Source organism: Anopheles coluzzii, chromosome X (genome assembly GCF_943734685.1).
Source record: "Anopheles coluzzii chromosome X, AcolN3, whole genome shotgun sequence".
Lineage (NCBI taxonomy): Eukaryota > Metazoa > Arthropoda > Insecta > Diptera > Culicidae > Anopheles > Anopheles coluzzii.
The window spans coordinates 17430415-17450933 of NC_064669.1; the positions used below are offsets into that span (position 1 = coordinate 17430415).

The 20519-nt window shown below is 41.2% G+C and overlaps 1 protein-coding gene across 3 annotated transcripts in view; it reads right to left on the minus strand.

The window, feature by feature from the left end:
* Positions 1-20519, minus strand: part of LOC120958107 (uncharacterized) — an 88212-nt gene that overhangs the window by 535 nt on the left and 67158 nt on the right. The window lies entirely within an intron of this gene.

Below are 20519 nucleotides of genomic sequence, written 5' to 3' on the forward strand. Positions count from 1 at the left end.
CCACAATGTCACTCATTGCATCTTCTAGAGCCTTCTCGATCTTCGTCTGATCTTCAACCAGCTCCTCGTCCTTCTGATTTTGAGCGACCTTCTGCTCATCCCGCTCCAGATCACTCCCTGGCTCAGTCGCCAAGGGGGCCAGGACGACCAATTCCGACGCACTCAGCTCCTTGGTAGCCATGGCTTAACCACTGCTTCGGACTCTGAAACACTTGAAACCGATCACGGACAATGTCACTGGACGACAAACAAGAATTGTAGCGCTCGATAGGGAAAGTTCCACTAGCTTAGACTTGCACTTAGACACTTGCACAACGCTCGCCACGAAGATGTTACTAGCTACACAATATTTGAACAACGAAAGGGTGCGTGCGCAATGAGCGATCGGCTTTTATAGCCCTCTAATGCACAAAACATGTCAATGTGTTTGTGTTATTGTATTCTTAGTGTAAGTGACCAACCGTGTGCAGTTATTTTCCTGACTCATTCTTGATACTTCCCAGGGTTTCTCAGCATTAGTTTCGTTAAAAGACAGTATAGGTAAAATCGTGTAATAGAATGATAATAATGTTTTAATTTGTGTATGATCTGCATAGAAAATCTGTGTTTTGATACGTATGTCATCCTTCCGTGGAGTGCTGTCTTGATTATTAATTGAATTTAACTTTCTCATGCTGGAGATGGGACGAGTAATATTTTGTTAGCCTTTGACGTACTTTGTATACCTTGCGCTGGAAAGCCCTGCCCAGAGCACAGTTTCGTTCGGTACGTGCCTATATGATCGCAAACATCGTTCACTCATTTTACGCAAGTGTTCGCTTAGGGATGACGATGCGATGAGTAATCCAGGAAAGGATTTGCTATCGCTTCAATAATTTCCGTAACAATACAAAGAGAGCCTACATATAATTTTGATTTAAATTACAGACAGCTTCAAACTCTTTCATTCATCAAGTTTTAATTTAATTTCGTTATGTCCAGTCTCTGGCCAAGACGCTTTTAAATTTAACATATGGGCCATGCGCTATTACATTCACTTAAAAATGTGTGTAATCTCCAGTAGGCTCTGATGTCCCGGTACATTAACATTTTCTGTCGGTAAGTTCACAACCGGACGCATTCTAATCAATGCAGCTTCAAACCGACTTCAATTGTACGGAAACGGCCCAAAGAGTGCTTATTTCGAAGCAAAACGGTATTTATTCACCTGAAAGACGCAAAAACCCCCAGACAAGAAAACACTCAAAAGAGCAATCAGCAAAGCAATAAAATGGATTATTACATTTTCTTAATGCTCACCAAAGCAAAGATCTACAACCTCAGTAGCAGCTCAGAGGTGGAAGGGAACGGACCTGTTTCTCTTGCGTTGCAAAATAGTATCCGAATATTATAGCGATCACTCTCTCATACCACTCTACCCGTCATGGGAAAGAGTAGGTCGCTGTGAGGGATAAAATCCCTAGCGTCATCCACGCTTAGTGTTGACACACTAATACAAAGTCGGAAGAGGCCAAACAATGAGAATAGCTTCGAGTTACTGGGTCAACTCGACAAAAACGAACCTCGTGCTAAACAAGCTGCTATCAATAATCAAAGTGCTCCAAACTCTAAATCGACAAAACCTCCACCAATAACGGTTAACAGTACGTCAGTGGCGTATATACATAAGACCATTGTAAACGTCGGTGTAGTACGGTACACCACAAAACCAACCAGACATGGAACAATAGTGCAAGTCGATGAAATAAAAGACTATAAAAAAGTGATCAACACATTCAAAAAAAGGAATGTAAGCTACCACTCATATCAGCTAGAGGAAGACAAAACAACGAAAGTAGTTTTGCATAGTCTATTTGATCTACCAACCAACGAAGTTACAGAACTTCTTAAAGAAGAAAACATCTTCCCAGTGGAGGTAAAGAAACTCCCAATAAAGAACAAGAAGTACGACGAACACGCCGTATCAATTGCTTCAATTGCTAAAAAATATCAGAGCAGTCAATCATTGCCGAGTAAATTGGGAATACTTCTCAAGCAAACCAGGTCCCATGCAGTGCAAACGCTGTAAACTCTTCGGTCACGGTGCAGCTAACTGTAACCGTGCCAAAAAATGCTATCTATGTGCTGGTGAGCACGATTCGATCATCTGTCCACTAACAGCCGGGTCATCAGCAGGAGACGGACGAGTACCCGCACACAAACTCAAATGCGCAAACTGCGACGGCAATCACACCGCTAGATTCCACGAGTGCTCACAAAGACCGGTTCCCGTAGCCAAAAACACAACACACACAAACCGTAAGTTTGCACCATCACACCACAAAGACTTTCCATCACTACCACAAAAACCTCCTCTTCAAAGATGGACTCAAAGGGTTCAAACTAATACAAACCAGCAACGATACGCTAATACTAACAACGACCTATTCGACAGGACTGAAATCTTACCGATAATAGAAGAAGTTATTTGCAATCTCGCACCATGCAAATCGAAGCAAGAACAGTTGATGACAATTTTTGCCATCGTAACAAAATACTGCATGCCATCTAAATGATCAATGACGCTCTCAAAATATCATACTGAAATGCCAATAGTGTCCAAAACAAGCGTATTGAAATAGTAGATTACATAGAAAAATTTAATATAGACGTATTATTGATTAGTGAAACATACTTAAAGCCGAATAAAAGTTTTTACATTCCTAATTATAAAGTACATAGGTTTGATAGAATTACAGGAGATATATTGATTAAAAATGAAATCAAACATAGGCTAATGAACTCTCTTAATCTTAAAGTGTTAGAAGCTATAGCAATCTCAATAGAAACACCAGGTGGAAATTTAACACTCATATCTGTATACAATCCGGGTGCAAACAAAAACTTTATAGCTTTCAAAAATGATGTTGGTAACCTAACTAGACACAATCAAAACTACATTATTTGCGGAGACCTGAATGCAAGACACAAATATTGAAATTGTTTATGTTCTAACTCAGCTAGAAAGGTCCTGTTTGATAAAATGCAAACTGGATTATTTTCGATACACTGGCCGAAATCCCCCACCTTTTATTCATCAGACCCCAAAAAGTCCCCTTCAACCTTGGACATAATACTAACCAATATCTCACACAATATTTCTGACCCAAAAACTGTTACCCAACTATCATCAGATCATCTCCCAGTAGTTTTCAAAATCCTTCGTACTAAACCAATAGTAATACCAAACAAATCAATATTTAATTATAGAGCTGCCAACTGGGAGTCATTTCAGAATCACATAAACAATAACATAGATTTGACCGAACTTAACCTTCAAAGCATAAAACATCCTAAACAACTAGACCATATGATCAAAAATATTAATAACTATATAACTGAAGCTCATAATATTGCAGTACCAAGGATTAAGCCAAGCATTTACAATATTCAAATCCCAGAGTTTATAAAAGATTTAATTACAAGAAGAAACCTTATACGACGCAAATGGCAAAGACATAGAAAATGTAATAGTCTAAAACAAACATACACTAGCCTAAATGTAAGAATTTAATATGAACTAGTTTTACTTCGTAATGATTCGTGGTCTCAAAATCTCATTAAGATTAACCAAAATACAAATAACAACGACAAAATGTGGAAATTCGTTAAAATAGTTAAAAACAAACAAAATTCTATGCCACCGTTAAAAGTAGATAACAAAATTTACATTTCACCTGAAGAAAAATGTGAATTAATTAAAAAGCAATTTGAATCTGCCCACAAAATTACTAGCGATTTGATCAGTCCCATGGAAAATAAAGTAAATTCAACGGTTAGAAGATTCTTAAAAACTAATCGTTCGCTCAGCCTTGACAACACCTTATTGAGTTCTCCAGCAGAGCTAATCAAAATAACAAAAAATCTTCATATCAAGAAAGCCACTGGCACTGATATGATTAATAACAAATGTCTCAAAAAGCTTCCCATAAAGGCAATTATTTATTTGAATTTTATATTTAATGGTTGTTTCAAAATTGGATATTTCCCTACCCACTGGAAACAAGCCAATATAATATCTATCCCTAAAGCTGGTAAAGATAAATCCCTACCAGAAAGTTACCGTCCTATTAGTTTGCTAAGTAGTATAGGTAAAATATTGGAAAAGTTAATCGCGAACAGAATTCGAGTTCACACGGAAGCTCACAACATTATCCCTGCATCTGAATTTGGTTTTCAACCGTCCCTTTCAACAACACATCAGTTAGACAGACTCACCAAATCAATAAAGTACAATAGTACTACAAAAAAATCAACCGGAATGGTTCTTCTGGATAGTGAAAAAGCTTTTGATACCATATGGCATAAAGGTTTATTATTTAAGCTTATTTCCTATGGTTATCCAATTACGCTCATTAAACTTATTGAATCATTCCTATCCAACAGGAAAAACAAGGTTCACATTTCGAATACAACATCAAATAGCTTCACTCCTGTGGCAGGAGTGCCACAAGGTAGTATTCTTTCCCCCTTACTTTTCAACATATTTATTGCAGACATTCCTAAAATGAAAAATTGCACTCAATACTTATACGCAGATGACTTTGCTGTGACGAGTACTGCCAAACATCCAAAAACAATTATAAAATCACTTAACAAATCACTAGCCTTGTATAGCAAGTACTGTCTAGATTGGAAGTTAAAAATTAATGGATCTAAAACAGAGGCCATATTCTTCACACGATATGTAAGTCATCGAAAAACTCCAAACAGCAATTTTATGATAGATGGTGTATCAGTGCCTTGGAGTAACAAAGTGAAATATTTAGGGGTACTCCTAGACAAACGTTTAACATTCAAGTATCATATCGAAAATGTAATAACGAAAGCTGAAAAAACAATTTAAATATTATACACATTCTTGCACCGGAAATCCAAGTTAAATCTAAAAAACAAGCTATTCATTTACTATTGTTTTATTAGACCATTGTTAATCTACGCTTGTCCAGTATGGAATAAGATTGCCAAAAAAAGATTTAAAAAGCCTTCAAGTACTCCAAAATAAAGTACTTAAAATGATTGTTAACGTTCCACCTTGGTTTAGAACTTCAACTCTACACTCCTACACAAACACCGAATTACTAACTAGCATTATAGTAAAACATAATTCAAAATATAGAGTTAAATGCAACAACAGCACCTGCCAGGTAATACGTGAATTAAACAGAATCTAAGAAGATTTAAGGTTAGTTATATTTAGTTAGATTGTAAGTTAGGATAGAATTAGATTAAAAACAAATTATTTTTGCAGGGGGTTTTTTATAAATTTTTCCATCTAGAAAATTTAAAGGCATATAATTATCTAAAATACAAATCAGCTAAGCCAATAGAAAATTAGTAATACCAATGAGGAGAGTATGCATACGGACCCATTGTAAAAATGCACAATGAAATTGCATTTTCATGTACAAACCAAACAATAAAGCTACTACTACAACTACTACTACAGGTCTACAACCTTTTTTTAATTGATGCTGAGAAGCATTTCCAGGTGTAGATGACCATTGCCTCTCTCATCTTAAAGCATTATTGTCAGAAATCCAAAAGATCTGCTTTTCTGTTCCTTTTTGTTGGGATTTAATGAGCTAAGCGTGAGCATAGTTTGCCATCCGAGGGGTGTCACGCTGAAGTCATCCACAAATGATGCACAAAAGTATCCACAAATATCAAAAGAAATGTATGTTTCCACCGGAAACTGCTCCCCAGTAGTTTTAATGCTTTCTGCCGACACTCCAAGAGAGCAGGCTTATGGGTTGCTTTATGGCTTTTTGTGAACACTCTCAAACCCTCTACACTCGAGAAATCCTTGGAGAAAAAACGTACGCTATGAATCGGATGTATCGTATGTACAATTTGCGAACAAATTGTTACACAAATAAATATCGGAATTGGTATTCCAGTAACGACAAAAACGTTAGTGATAAAAATTATAAAACAGAATGGATCTACTCTTCCCTTGAAGATAATGTAATATCAACGCATCGTCATAGCTGCTTCCATCCTCAATAAGACGCAATGGGAAAGTCTTGGTTCACAAGGGTGCGAGAACGTCATCATAAGATTCTGCTTTGTGGTGAATATTGTAAATCTGAAGCAACAGTTTTATTGCAAAAAGAGATGTTCTTGTCCCCACTGTACGCATTGAAGCTGCTCCCAATAAAGCGAACGCATAGAAGCAACGATCGATTTTCGCTGTTTGTCACGGATTGAAGCCTTGCGATCTTCGTCCATCCATAGACCGGGTATCGATCACATCGATACGGCTCCAGACACGGTGAGCTGTACGATACCAGTCATGTCAGACCGAGGGAACGGTGTCCGATGATTTATGGCCCCCGCGCTGTTCTTGCATTTGCAAGATATTCCAGACGGAGCAAAAATTATATGATCCATCCAAAGAGCATGGCCAACAGCTCAATGGAACAATAGCTGACAAACAATAAAGGAGAGTATTGGTAGCACAGCGAAGTTAGGGTTAAGAAGTCACTCCGGGATGGGGCATTAGACTTTTGAGATTGCAGTGGACGCAATTGCGTTCGAACATTACCTAGTCACATAAACAGATGCACAACTGGACACTCTAACCGGATGACGTGTGCATGAATGTGCATGTGAGCACTTCAAAACACTTTCGATGCGTACCTTCTTGCGCTAGAGCGTGGCTCGCATTCTCTCTTTGACCGTGCTACTGATCGGTTATGTTTTTGCAGACTCAGCTTTCCATTATTGTGTGAGTATTGGAATATAGTGCCTTTGCGAAGCTGCTCAGTTTGTATGTAGGTATGAGTGTGGGTGTGTGTTTTTTGGTTTTTGTAGTGCTAGTTTTACACTAAACTGCATCTAACTGTATGTTCACGTGTATCCCCGGTACAGCCGTTCTTGCAAGCGATGGAGCGAAAAGCTACCCTCACGCACGTGTACGTCGGAAATCTGGCGCCCAACGTAAACGACCAACTGCTACGCCGCTACCTCTCGATGGCTGGCACCGTGGTCTCAACGAAGATCGTACGAAATGCAATGACTGGAGAGTCCCTGTTGTACGGCTCGGCCGTGTTCGCGACCACTCGGGACGTCCAAAATGTGATCCGTCGACTGAACGGAAAGGTGTTCCACGACAAGCCGCTGCTGGTGTGCTCGTATGGGGACTGTTCGAGCGAGCTGCACCACTACCAGCGCACTGTCGTAATCGGCAACAAGGAGCAGTACCTAACGCATCGCGCCATTTGCAAGCGGTTCGCACCGTACGGCCGAGTTCTGTTGTGCATGCAGCCCCAGATCCGGCACCGTCCGTCCAACGCTGTGTTCGTGCTATTAGAATCAGCGGATGTAGCTAGTCTTGTTATGAAGACCCGCCATTGCCGCTGGTTTGTCAAAACATACCGGGAGCGAATGAATGAGGTTCGCTGGAGAAAGGAGACATCCGAGCTCGAGCCCAAGCGGAATCCCTCGCATGGTGCTACCAGCAGTGAAAGAAAAGTACGTGGCGCTCGATCGGACGATCCGAGGCCAAGTCAGGCTGTCGTACCCAAACTCAACGTCACTACCAGACAACAGGCCGGGCGTTTTGGTCGCAAAGCTTCCAAAGCTCCTGGAATTGAAGATAACGATGCAGTGTTTAAAATCTTTGGAAATCTGGTTCTCAACGATGATGTATTCCAGTAGTAATAACGCTCAATATTCATTGATTTGTACATACACTGAGGGCCTTGACACTGAGAGCACTACAATTTTATTAATATCCCATTTGATAGAACTATTCAGCTCAATGTTATTTCGTGTACTCTACTTTGAATAACGCAGCATTCTTATTGAACTATTAAACTTTAATATTATTTAATATATTCAACAACAGCTTCTGTTTGTTCAATTGTCACAACGCACCCATTTACTTGAAATAAAGCTTACTCTCCTTAGTACGATGCAGCATTTAATCGTGTCTAGTTGCATTCCAACGATAGCATCCTGAAACGATTTGCTTGATCAGATATCCGAAAACTCATCCATTAGTTGTTTCACGGGGAAAGAAAGGTTGAGTGCGGGTGAAATTACCATGCTATGGTTACTGACATACAGTTTCGCGCAGATCGTCTGAGCGCAATTGTCTGCCCAAGGTTTGCCGGACGAATTATTACATGCTGCTGTGCGTTTTTATTTCACACGATTGCTTTGCCGGGCGAACGTCTCGGCGCAAGCGATGTGATGTGCATCCTATTACAGTTTGAGTCAATGAAGGGGATGGTGAATGGCTATTTCAGTGTCGGTATATCATTTGCATTCCGTTGATCGTCATGTATCGGAACAAGAATACAATTAAAATTCATAAATTTGGCGATCGAATGAAAGCAGATGTAAAAGTTCTGCTTCTGCTATTGCTTTATTTGGTTGTGCACCATGACTTTCGGAGAAAAGATTTTTATAGAAAAGCAACGAGATATCAAACTTAAAAAAGAACATTTTGTTTCTAGTTACACTGACTCAGGCACAATACATCTGATAATGCACGGAAGTTTCCACGTTATCTTGCTAACACAGATCAAAAAGATCGATACAGTCCAATGCACTGGCAGCGAAGTGGATATTTTCTACGTCTTCTTTTTGTCACCAATCGATCAGTGCCTTGTTAGATTTTCTTTTATTTTCCTGTAACGTGTTTTTCAACAGTAGCATGCGAAAGCAATGGCAGGCAAGTAGCATTAATAGAAAGGCTAACGCGAGAATGGTCGTTCAAGCTTTGCGAACATTTTGGTTTTGCTTTTCACACACGTGCTATCAGCTCGTTGAGCGGTCGTCTCGTTCACGCGCTTCGAAAGTCGGTACAACGGCCGAACCGGCGCCATAAGGACACCACATAGACAAGTTGTCTAGGGCAGACAGGTGGTAAGACGCATCTTGTCACAGGCCACGAGCTTCTTTTGAGACATGTCCGTCCTTAACCGCCAAACGGTATACGGCCTACTTACATGTAAATGACTAACAACCACATTATAGAGGAATGCTTCATTAATGAGTTGCTGAATTCAATTTTAATATTTGATAAACTAAGCTTCAAAGCTTATTTGCACGAATTTAAAAACTTCACTAACCGAGAGTTTGGGGTTATAGTTCCTCTTGTCCACTTTTACCAACGATGAGCAGTATTGTATCAAAATGTACGAATATAGGACAATTTTGAATAGAAATCACTATTTAAATAGGTACATCAAAAGTGAATGTGGGAAACAATGCAATAAATATGCTCGACCACGTCAATATACCGGAAGAAACTCTCCAAAGCATCGGGGTATTGACCGAGCAAAATAGACAAACGTAAATGATAAAACAGCTGAGACTTAATCTCTTTACTGCAAAGGAACATGGTGGAAGACGAAGAGGCAAGCGAGAAAGAGAGAGAATGTGGGACTAAACGAGAAAGAGAAAGTGATCGTTTGGAAGACAGCATGTTCTTGGACGCTTGGTTCCATTCTACTGATTCTTCTTCGGCCCACTCCATCACCCTCTTTCATACTTCCTTCGCAGCATCATTCGCCGGGGACTTTCAAAGGTGCTTGCGATGCGACGCAAACCGTATGTTTTCGCATAACCACCCCCGGGGCCATGTCATAAACCGTCCGTCTGCGTCGGACGGCACAAACGGCGGCGATCGCGGTGCCCAATCGATGAATGAAGATCACATATCTTCGTCTGTCGTGTTGTTTTACGAGGCTTTATGGCATTCGTCTCTCATGCGGTTCGAGATGACTGCAAGCATTATGGCTCGTAAAACGCTGGAAGTCCGGTCAGCAGCTCCAGAGCGCTTTAGTGGCTTATCCTTATTACTGGATAACATAACATCCCAAAGATCGTGTCTGTCTGTGGCATTGATAATGCCTTTTAATTAAAATAGGTCCAAAATTGCTTTTTCTTATTTATGATTTATTTCGCTAGCGAAACAAGCATTCTTGAACTTCACTCTCATCACCGTAACAAAACCCGTCTTGGTGGAAGAGTTTCCAGTGTTATACTTCTAATATATCTAATATTTCTAACGAAGCTCGTATAGACTGATAATGGAAATGGTATGCGATTCGCAGTAAGTACAATGGTGAGTTATTCCAAATTCATTCAAATCAGTGTGAAACAACCTTCTTCTAATGCACTGAGCTCCACTCCTTGCTCATGTGAAAGTAAACGTGAACCTTGAATCTATATACAAAGATAAAAAAAAAACTTGAAATTGCACGTTTTACTTGCACTCGATCACTATTCTTCAGCGAGGGGATCCACTTCACTCTGCCAGGATGCATGCTTCGCTGATAAACGAAGCTTTAGAATGAGCGATATGGAATCCTACAGCGACTGGACGAAAGCACGTGGAAGACATTACACATCCAACCAGGCTCTTGGGAAGAGGGATGTGGCAGCCGATGAGCTAGCCACCGCCGGAATAAATGCTGTGCTCAAGTCGATCGGACTGGGAAATGGTAGGAAAAACACATCACTGAATGAAATTTTCCACTTCCACGCACACAAACACACACTCATACTTACACAGCGTCAGTGAACGGCAATAGTTGGTTGGACAGCTTCACGACCTTGAGACGAGTATCGTCCACCACGGTGTTGTCCATAATGCGGGAGACGAAAAGAGCCTGTTTATCGCTCTGGTAGCGCAATATCGCCCAACCGAGCGGCTCTCGGTCCTGATCCCGCAGCACGGACACATCCCTCAGGAGGCCATACGTCCCAAACAGTTCGCGCAGCCGCACCGCTCCGAACGACTGCCCCAAGCCGGACACGCGTACGTACCCACCGAGGAACCGGTTCGTCTGCAGGCGCTGGAACTCGGCCGGCGAAACTGGTGCTCCACCGTGCACGGTGTAAGAATGTCGCACGCGGAGCGCAAACCCATCGCCCATATCCCATCCGTTGAGCTGCAAGTGTGCCTCCTCCGTGTCCATGGCCGACCTAAACGACACATACGCCTCACGGTACCCGTACACGCTCCGGCCCATTACAATTTGCATCACCCGGCCTATCCGACCGAAAAGCTCGTGTAGTACTTCCTCGTCGATCCATTCGCTGAAATTGGTAACGTGCAGCTCGGTGGACGTCAGGATTGGCCGGCTGGTGGTAGTAAAGCTGGCCGCCGCGTACATCCGAGTGCCCGCCAGCCAAGCACCGTTCAGGTGACGGGCCGCGTTCTCCAGCGGTTCTGGCTGGTCGTAAACGACGATTGCGCTTTTTACTGCGCCGGGGAATGTGGGGCGCGAGCAGATCATCTCCCGGAAGGGGCCATATAGGTTCAACAACATACCAAGCATTCTATCGTCGTAGAGCGAGCTAATGTTGCCCAAAAACAGACAAAAGCGCTTATTCCGCGCAAATGCTTCTGGAAGTGGCAAAACGCTGGCCGACCTGTCACGCACTTGGCCTGAAAAGAGCAGCACACATATCCACCACACACACACACAAGCACGGTAGCAAATTAGATCCAACTTTTTGAATATATTTATGATGAAGCTTACCTCCTGTGTAAGCATGCATAATGTTGTTTAGTTTTTGTTTTCCACTCGCACTGCAAAAGAAATCTGGAACGAAAATTGCACTAATCTTGCATCGAACTTTCCTCACCGAGCTGCCGTATCGAAGTGACGATCCGAAAGGAAGCGACAGCAACATGCTGGTACACTGAAACACTCTCGCTGACCGACGCGTTTGTGGGAGATTGAGAGAGACGTTGTCCCTGTTCGCTCTCATTTGAGCGCTGCGTCCGATGTACTGCAATATGCGCAAAAATGCACTCGCACATATCGGTTGAGTGTATTGCACTTTTCAGCAATACCAACAAGTTAAGGTTGTGTTTGTGACTTTCGCTGAGCAGCGGCCGTTTAACGTTATTAGTAAAAGCTCGTTATGCCCAACACAATTAACATGCTTTCTCGTTCTACCCAACAGATCATCAAACCTGCCAGAGTGAGACAGCATGCTGGCCGTGTTGCTTGGGTGATATTTTATCCCGTTTATGAATTATTTTGCGGTGGTGCCGGAATGGATCATATTCCTGATCTTAAGAATGTCTTTCAAATGTATTTGATTGTATAAATGTGTATGTGTTACGCGAAAACGTCATCCATAAGCGCGAGCTGAATTGGACGGTCACCGAGAGAGTGAGAGTGCGTGTGTGTATTTACAGAATCACCACAGTTTTTGTGTCGATTAAAGATGTTTAAAACGGATCGTTTGATCGTTTGAGAATGATGATCCGATAAATTATTCTTGCTCACTTGCTCACATGCCCATGATCGGCCTCTATTTCCCTCAGCAAAGCGGTGAACCGGATCTATCAAACATTAATCCATGTTTGACTTGCTCACTTTACAGATCCGGATCATTCGATCGGATTCGGATCTGATCACACATCTCTAGTGTGGAAAGCACGTTTGCAAAAACTTTTCGATGCATATAGTGGATTGCATTACAATTTACAAATGCAGATTTACAATTCACAGCGTATTTACGACAACACCTTCGAGACTTCACCTTGTCAACTTGTTTTCGTGGATTGCGAAACTTTATTAAAACATTTAAACATTCGGTAGGTTAATAAATAAGGCCACAGTTGCTTAGGCAACTGTATTATAACAATACTAAGAACTCTGTATTTGCTTTGTAAAACAATGACACAATATGAACAGTGTGAAGCCTGCTCGCAAGTGGGATGAAAGGTGAAACAAAAGACAATTGTCTGCGCTAAGGCACGTGCGCGCTTTTGGTGGCCGATCGGCCTCTCTTAGAATTTCCTATGTTAAGCGACAAACCAGAGAAGTTTCGTATCACGAGCGTATGAAATCGAAAATCAGTCCATCTTTAGCACTCGACGCGATCGGTCAAAATAAATGAATTGTCACAGCAGTCCAAGTCTAAGTTTTAATGTTTAAATTCAAAACAACGCCCGATGATAGTGGGAATGCGAGCACCCGGCCCTCCCGCTTTCGCCCATTGTTTGTCGTTGTGCTACATGCGGTGAAGGCTCTAATGTTCAACAAAAGTGAGTGAACTGGAGGGAGTTTTGGATATCCGATTGGACATCCGATGTCGTTGCTGTTGGCGATGCAGGGTTACTCACACGTTATTACAGTGATGACCATCTCGGTTACGGTTCAAAATATTTTCGCGGGCTACAGTTGAGCGGCAGCGGGGCGGGGGGGTCAATCAGCAAAAATCATCAAGTACTTACTCTTGGAGCTATAATCTTATCCACATTTTTTCGTAGCCTCCTATAAACAGTTCATGAAATTCATAAATTTACTCATACATCATTTATTTCACAGGGGGTCGCCCCTACTCGGAAATTCAATAATTCACATTCAATTGCTCCAGATACCTGCTAACTTTCAGGCTACCTGGATAGTTCTTTAATCCTCGTAGATTGCCTTCACACAATGACACACGAAGTACAAATGCTGCATTTTGACAACGGTAATGACCAATAACGAAATAAATTATCTCTACATCGGCAAATATTGGTTAGATATGTGGCTGTTTTGGTGAGGAAAAGAGACTACCAGCATACAGTCAACCTCATATAGTTCATACCTTTTTTGTGTACTTGGCTTTTCATGGTTTTTAAATATATCGAACTGATTTTTGCAATTGAGTGAGGCGTAAATAAATTATCAAAATTACAGCTTATTGCTATGGATATGTTCTTGAGACGGCAATGAAGTAATGATTATGAAGTCATAATAATGGTTGATAATTATTTGAGAATTATGATGTTGTCTTTATATTTTTTTCTGATTCTGAAATTGCTCGCGTTTGAGCAGAAATCCATGCGAAGAAAAACTATTGAAGCGCCTATAGATCTTTTCAGTTTGAATATATCCTTGAAAAATAATTTAAAAAAATATTAAAACATTTAAAAAATTTAAGTAAAAAATTTAAAGATTTAAATTTAAATTTAAATTTTTAAGATTTAAAAAATATCTATTTGTTTGAAACGCTCTCAATTTGCACCGAAAGCTATTTCAAGGCTGTGCCATAATAAACATGACGGAAAAAACTTTTGGAAAATTGCCATTTTTCTATTTGCCTTGTAAATTATGAATTGGTTTATCTACACATCAACATGACTGACATATTTTTAATACACAAATCAACAATTTTATGCATTAAAATGGATTCCATTGGCTTAAGATCAAGAGGACTTTCTCAATCAGAATTTCAGTCGAATGGTAGTGCTGTATGTGTGGCTAAGATAGTTTTAAACAGCACATAGCTTTAGCAAGCACTTGTGCAGACTAACACAGTTTTGAGACTCTTCACGTACAGGTAGTGTCCGAGATACGCGGATCCTGGTATATGCAAATTTACATAATCGTGGGTTTCTGAATTTGACAGTTCTTTGCACAAATTTTATTGATTTGATACAGTATCAGTTAATAGCAACATGATTGAATAATAACCACCCACTGCAAGCAAAAGGAAAAGAAACGATTCGAAACGAAAGAAAGCCTTCAGAACGTTTCAAAGTTTTAACAACTTTAAAGACTGTTAAGCATCTTCAAAATACATGTTAAATCTATAGGGCTTAGTACACTCATAGTAAAGCATTCTTTAGACATGTTTAAGTGTAAAAGCTTTAGGAAATGTTTCTTGGGAGGCGTATTCGAGTCCTGGACGGATAATATCAAAATATAATGTTTTGTTTCAGATTGGGTCCTAGAATTCTTTTTGTTATGGCCAGCCGTGCCAACCCCTGGACTTGCCGTGGCAGTTGCGCTGCCACCGGTCACCGTCCAGGAAGACGACAGTGTGTCATGCAATGTGTCGCACACACTAAGCAGCGCAAGGCTAAGTGTGTGCCGAGCGCACAAGCAGAGTGTGTTTGCGAGCCGATCGAGCAGGAGTTCTCGGCAGGGGCGCTCGGTGCGGCTGGTGCGCGCCCACTGCACGTTTTATTTTAAAGTGTATTATTTATTATATGTTTCATTATTTATATTGTGTGTTTTATAAGTGTAATGAATAAACGGAAATGTGTCAAACACAACACTTTTATTACCTGAAACAACAGACCAAGAAACTGATTACCTTCTACGCTTGTTGGTCAAAGGACAGTTTTGAATCAAGTATGATACCGAGATCCCTAATTCCATTAGTTCTATTGGTAAACCGTTAACAGTGTAGCTGGTGTTCCTGATTTCTCGTGCTCTTGTGGATGAAATAAATCAACAGTTTATTGCACAATAAATCAACAGGACAGTTGCGATTGCACCATTGGTGGAAATCGGATAGGTATTGCTGTTGAGGGCCAATTCCCAACGCACTACCTGTTCATCGACTTCAAGGCGGCCTACGACACCATAGACCGGAAGGAGCTATGGAGCATCATGCAGCGGTACCACTTCCCTGGGAAAATGATCCGGCTGTTAGAGGCATTCATGAAATGTTCGAGCATGGAGCGTGGAGGAGAACAGGCCAACAAGAAAGAGAGAGAGAGAGAGAGAGAAAGAGAGAGAGAGAGAGAGAGAGAGAGAGAGAGAGCTGTAGCTCGGAGTGGTCTGAGTCATTTTTTATCGTCATGCAGATTTTAATGTCATCTGCATACATTATATGATTAGGTACCGATAATATATAACAATAGCGGGCCCAGGTTCCTGCTTTGTGGTATATCAGACGATGCAATGATAGATCTTGAATGGCACTGTTGGAAGGGTACGGCATAAGATCGATTGAAAAGGCACAATTTTAAACAGCATATTAAATTGCGCCCAAGTCCCAACTAAAAGCTGCGAGTCAAACAATAAACAAGACATAGCCATTGATTGACCCTTTCCACAATTGCTTCTAAGTGTGTATCAAAAGAGAACACATTTTATAAACATACTCCTAGATCACTAGTACAGAGTTTGCCCTGCCAACTGCTGCCCTTGTAAGTATTTCGTATGATTACTCATTAAAGCGTGTTGTAGATTCTATGCCAATAAAACTATCGAAATCCTTAATAACCTTACTTAAGCTGAAGAATGTTTGCCATAGAAAATTTTCAACGGTGGAAAAATACTGCTAGTTTATAAAAAAGTCTACCTGTAAATGTATAATAATGGAACAAACTGACACAAACCGTGTTTTCTAAAATAAAAGACTGAACCAATCGACCACCACTTATAAGCAATTATTTAATTTGTCATAAAAATCATATGGAAAAGAGACTATGATATGGCTTACTTTGATCGTAATGTCGCGAAACGCGAGCGTTACCTTTCTGTGAAAATTTCAGAAACCCGCGACAATCACGGTTGCCTCTGATTTTGTTCTAAAACTGAGATGTTGTTTTAGAACAAAGAGCTCGCAGAAAATTTGTCGCGTTACAAAAGTTGATGTTCTAGAAGCAGTGCTAGACTTTGCGTAAAAGTGAGAAGAACGTGAGGTTTTGTTTTTTTTATGCTGTATTTTTTTCTTCGTGAACAAAGCGAGTATTCACTATTAAGTGCATTTAAGATTTAGTCATTCCTAAAAATACAACACAAAAAACTCACCTATCCGAATAGAATTGAACCTAGCCACTCATGTTTGATCGTTTTGAACCCTGCTTGGATGAATGTCAGTCTTTAATTTGAATCGAATTATTTTTCTCTTAAAGCTGGCGAAACGGGAGAACCCTATTTTAAATAGCCCAATGGGGACGCCTGGTAGTTCACTAATTTTCGCAGTCATCGTTCGCTCATCGGGCACAACTGTCTAGCAGGGACGGACGATGCGATGGAACCTTTGCAACAACAAGTCTGGAATCCAGCTGGCTTTTCAAAGAAGACCAAATGTGTATCTTAATATTCCCTGACTGCATAATACAGTTTAATTTTAGTCAAGTAATTGTAGTTAGTTGCACTTCTCCAAATTCAAAATTGTTTGGTTGCTAATAAGTGGTGCTGCGTAAAACTTTTGGTATTTGGCTGGTTTGAGCTTTGGAATGTAAAGCGTTCAGTTTGGTTTATTAGTGAATTCTTGATTTATATTTTATTTGAACCAGAGGGTCGTTTTGTTATAATTTTGTGTTTTCCCGTCACTTCACTGCCACGTTTGGAACTTGTAAAGGAACCAAAGTACATTATTATACTGTAGACATTATTTAGAGAAACAATTTTATAACGTTATTTCTAGAGCTAGTAAGAGACTGGAACTTTTAACATTTTCCTTCGAATATTACTTCCAAATCTATATACTGTTCGTCATGTGATAGAATACGCTTCAGTTGTCTGGTTTGAGGCAACTCTAAATAAAAGGAATAGAGAGAGAGAAATAAAGAAACATGTTGTAACGGAATATAAAATTTGTGTTGTTAAAAGCGGGTGATGGCTTTGATGGCTTTGAACAGGGTGAGAAGGAGTGTAAACGATGACTTACCATCCTATCATATGAGATATCAGCTTAATGGCCTTGACATACTTGATAACCGAAGAGTTGAAGCAAGTGTTGAGTCAAATAGCTTATTTGTATAAATAAAGCGAAGCGGTCGTTCTGATTAAAGTGAGTGCAACGAGTGGTGTTGTTCAATTGTAATCGGATTGTAGACGAGGAGATGGTGGGGAGAATGGCTGGTTGTTAATTGTTTATTTTTGTAAATGAAACTGTTTCGTAACGTATCCAGGCATTCTGACAATTTGGATTGATAGTTTGATTGGTAGTTCATTGGAAGGGAGTTTTTGTTTACGTACTCTAATGGTTGCATACGAAGTAAACTGTGGATTGAACAGAGGATAAAGAAAAAAAAACATACAAAATGGCTACCGTACACGATTTGGGGACAACCGGGAAACAGGAAATGAGTAGTAGAGAGATGGATGAAAATATGATCAGGAAAAAATGTGACTATACAAAGGCAGTTCAAGCTTGATGTTATTGAGTCGTTCGAGTTTATAAGCCAGCGTCTCCCACCACGTCGTGGCAACACCAAATCTGGCAGGTTCGACGATGAATCCAGACAAGTGACCGAACGTAAGAATACTGCATACCGAGCAATGCAGCAACGGCATAGAACGCGGGCATGCGCAGAGGAATACTCACGGATCAGACGCGAAGAGAAACGAGTTCACCGCTCCAAGAAGCATGCTTTGGAAGAGCAAAACATGCGGGAACTCGAGCAAACTAGAGAGGCTTACGAACCGACACGAAAGTTTTACCAAGCGAAAGCAGGTCACCGAAAAAACGTTGTACCTAAGGTTACCTGCTGTCGCAACAAGGATGGAGATCTAGTCAGTAACCAGCCAGAGGTCCTCTCGCGGTGGGCTCAGTACCTTGATGAATTACTCAACGACCAGTTTAACGAACAGCTAGAAGCGCCACTAACAGATAGTGTCATGCTACTGCCACCTAGCATAGAAGAATCACAAAAGGCTATCCGTCGGCTGATAAATAACAAGGCACCCGGAACCGACGGAATTGCAGCTGAACTGGTCAAGAATGGAGGTGCAAGACTAGAAAACGAGATTCAACAAATTGTTACTGAGGTGTGGGATAGCGAATCGATGCCTTGTGATTTGAATCTCGGCATCATCTACCCCGTATACAAGAAGGGAGACAGGTTGAACTGCAACAACTACAGGGGTATTACGGTGTTGAATACCGCCTATAAAATATTCTCCCTGATCCTTCAGGATCGCCTTGTCCCGCACGTCGAAGAGATAGTCGGAAACTATCAAAGAGGATTCCGAAACGGAAAATCAACCACTGATCAGATATTCACCATGCGGCAGATCTTGGAGAAGATGGCTGAATACAGACACGACACATACCATCTCTTCATTGACTTCAAAGCCGCATATGATAGCATAGCCAGGGTAAAACTGTATGACGCTATGAGCTCTTTTGGAATCCCGGCCAAACTGATAAGGTTAGTTAGAATGACTATGACCAACGTCACATGCCAGGTGAGGGTGGATGGAAAACTCTCAGGACCTTTTGCTACCACCAAAGGTCTGCGCCAGGGGGACGGGCTTGCCTGTCTCCTATTCAACCTAGCGCTAGAGAGGGCCATTCGTGACTGGGGGAGGGTGGAGACTACGGGAACCATCTTCTATAAGTCAACCCAGATCCTGGCATACGCTGATGATATAGACATCATTGGTCTGCGGCTCTCCTATGTAGCAGAAGCCTACCAAGGGATCGAGCAGGCGGCAGAGAGCCTCGGATTGCAGATAAACGAGGCAAAGACCAAACTGATGGTGGTAACATCAGCGGGCCTACCAATAAATAATCAGAATCTATGTAGGCGTGACGTGCAGATAGGTGAACGCACTTTTGAAGTCGTCCCACAATTCACCTATCTTGGGTCAAAGGTCAGCAACGACAATGCATGGAAGCTTAGTTGCACCAAGGATGCTAACTGCCAACCGGTCATTCTACAGCCTGAAAAAGCAGTTCACCTCAAAAAACCTGTCACGACGGACGAAGCTGGGACTGTATAGTACCTATATAGTTCCGGTACTCACATACGCTTCTGAGACATGGACACTGTCCAAATCTGACGAAACCCTCTTAGCCGCGTTCGAGAGGAAGATGTTCAGAAGGAAACTTGGCCCCGTATGTGTGGAAGGACAATGGAGGAGCCGCTATAATGACGAGCTATACGAGATGTACGGCGACCTCACTGTCGTACAGCGTATTAAGCTCGCCAGGCTCCGGTGGGCTGGCCATGTTGTACGCATGGAAATGGACGACCCAGCCCGTAAAGTCTTTTTAGGCCATCCACAAGGACAGAGAAGGCGTGGTAGGCCCAAATTGAGGTGGCAAGATGGCATGAAGGCGTCCGCCATTAAGGCCGGGATAACGGACTGGCAGACGAAGGCGCGAGACCGTGAGCAGTTTCGGACACACCTGAGGCAGGCCAAGACCGCAAATCGGTTGTAGCGCCGGATAAGTAAGTATTTAATTATAAGCGTCTTTAGAGCGTTTTAAAGCTTTTACAACTTTAGAAACTGTTAAGTATCTTCGAAAGTCATGTTAAAACGATATGTTAGTACACTCATAGTAAAGCATTCTTTAGACATGTTTAAGAGTAAAACGTGCAGGTAATGTTTCTTGGACTGGAACGTATCATGAACCGATACCGGTGCTGCAGTCGATCATGGAGCAATACCGATCCAGAAATAGCTCCCGATTTCATTCATATCATAAACCAATACCTGAAACTGTTCGGAATTCGGAACGATACCTGACCTGGTCCGGGTCAAGAACTGAAACGGTTCCAGTTCCAATTGATAAACCATACCCAGTAGTAATTTAGAAATAGTGTACGAATTCAAATATTGTAGGAGTTCACGGTACCAATTAGCGTACAAATTAAAAAAATACTTGTAACATGAATAAGAATAAGTATTACGCGAAAATGTCATCCATAAGTACTACTTAAGTTAAACTGGTTTCTGGGTCGTTTATTTCCAAACAAAACAAACGGTCCAAATTTTCACCGCAAGTATATGTGTGTATTTTGATATTTCGAGGAC